This window comes from Rutidosis leptorrhynchoides, chromosome 3, assembly GCF_046630445.1.
Source record: "Rutidosis leptorrhynchoides isolate AG116_Rl617_1_P2 chromosome 3, CSIRO_AGI_Rlap_v1, whole genome shotgun sequence".
Lineage (NCBI taxonomy): Eukaryota > Viridiplantae > Streptophyta > Magnoliopsida > Asterales > Asteraceae > Rutidosis > Rutidosis leptorrhynchoides.
The window spans coordinates 58,240,741-58,242,700 of NC_092335.1; the positions used below are offsets into that span (position 1 = coordinate 58,240,741).

The following is a 1,960-nucleotide window of genomic DNA, read 5'->3' on the forward strand; positions in this document are numbered from 1 at the left end:
TTAAACAATAGCTATTTCGTTTATATAATAGGATGATTACAAATTATCTCTCACATATATGTTAATAACTTAACATATATGTTATATATAATAGGATATATATAGGATAATTTGTCATCAATTATCTCTCACAGTGTTACTTTGATTCCAGTAACACTGTGTTACTTCGTCAATTATCATCAAGATCGTGCAATTACTATTTCCTTCTTAGAACATTAACTATGTTTATTTCAAAATTCATACCTACGAATTCCGGACCATTATTCGCTTGACTCGAAGTCGGGAAGAGGAAACAGAAGTATGGAACTGTTGAATATAAAAGAAAATATAAAGCTCGACAACAACAAATAAATTACAAACCGTGTATATCAATACGTATTGCAACGTAAAGGCACGGGAGAATTAACAATACTATAACCCCAAGGTAATAGTAGAAATAAATAAAATCCTCCGGAGGTAGATGAAAAAGAAGAATGACAGAGATGAAAGTTAAGAGTATATCCAGGATCAGTACTGGATGAAGCATACTGATAAATGTTTTAAAGTATGAATTGAGGGAGGAAGAATAGAAGGTATGAGTTGTAAGGAAATGAAGGGAGGTGGATTTATAGTAAAAGATCCGACAGAGCAATCAAAATAGATGATGTTTCAGTAACACCCCAGCTTAACATGACCACAATATTGTCCGCTTTGCCCGCAGGCGCACGGCTTTTTCTTGGTGACCACACACGAGAAGCACTTTCCCAGGAGGTCACCCATCCTGGTAGTGCTCTCGCTCGAGCGCGCTTAACTGCAGCGTACTCACACATATGCTCTAGTTGTGGTCCCAAAACGCGTTATGTCATTTAAGCGTGGGTATTACCTTATAATCCCATGATCACTCATGTCTGTGGGCGGTGTGGAATTTGCCTAGGTGTTACATTCACCCCACCTCAGGGACTCATCGTCCTCGATGAGGTTTGCTTCACCACCCCCAACGGCACATGAGTGGCTCTGATACCATTCAGTAACACCCCAGCTTAACATGACCACAATATTGTCCGCTTTGCCCGCAGGCGCACGGCTTTTTCTTGGTGACCACACACGAGAAGCACTTTCCCAGGAGGTCACCCATCCTGGTAGTGCTCTCGCTCGAGCGTGCTTAACTGCAGTGTACTCGCACATATGCTCTAGCTGTGGTCCCAAAATGCGTTGTGTCATTTAAGCGTGGGTATTACCTTATAATCCCATGATCACTCATGTCTGTGGGCGGTGTGGGATTTGCCTAGGTGTTACATTAAAAATTTGGACCATTTCTCGATTTGTGCGTGTCATCCTTGCGCAGGGGCCATGCTAATCTTCTCTGTATCGTTCCAATTTTATCGGGTATGATACCAACTGAAAGTTGGGGACGCATCTCACTCAGTGCCTTCCCAGCTAACCGCATGGTGACCACTGAGCGTACCTCAGACACTGATTTTATGGCCATGCCTCTCGGCAAAGCCAACCATATTCGGACCGCGAGGAGTAAGAGCCAATGCTTCGTCACAGGTAACACTGTGAGAACCCCCTCTACGATTAAGCCGACGACACAGCTTAAACCAGCTCTGATACCAACTAAAAGTACCCGTTCATATATATTATAAACGATTTACAATAGTTGATTACATCGCGAGGTATTTGACCTCTATATGATACATTTTACAAACATTGCATTCGTTTTTAAAAGACAAACTTTCTTTACAACGAAAGTTGACGGCATGCACACCATTTGATAATACATCCAACTATAATTGACATAATAATAATCTTGATGAACTCAATGACTCGAATGCAACGTCTTTCAAAATATTCCATGAATGACTCCAAGTAATATCCTTAAAATGAGCTAATGCACAGTAGAAGATTTCTTTAATACCTGAGAATAAACATGCTTTAAAGTGTCAACCAAAAGGTTGGTGAGTTCATAGGTTTATCATAA

The 1,960-nt window shown here is 40.7% G+C and overlaps 1 non-coding gene across 1 annotated transcript; it reads right to left on the minus strand.

Moving 5' to 3' along the window:
* Positions 1 to 1,278: 1,278 nt before the first annotated feature.
* Positions 1,279 to 1,377, minus strand: LOC139903722 (U6 spliceosomal RNA). Its single transcript, XR_011778520.1, has one exon. It is a non-coding gene; the product is annotated as a U6 spliceosomal RNA (small nuclear RNA).
* Positions 1,378 to 1,960: the final 583 nt, after the last annotated feature.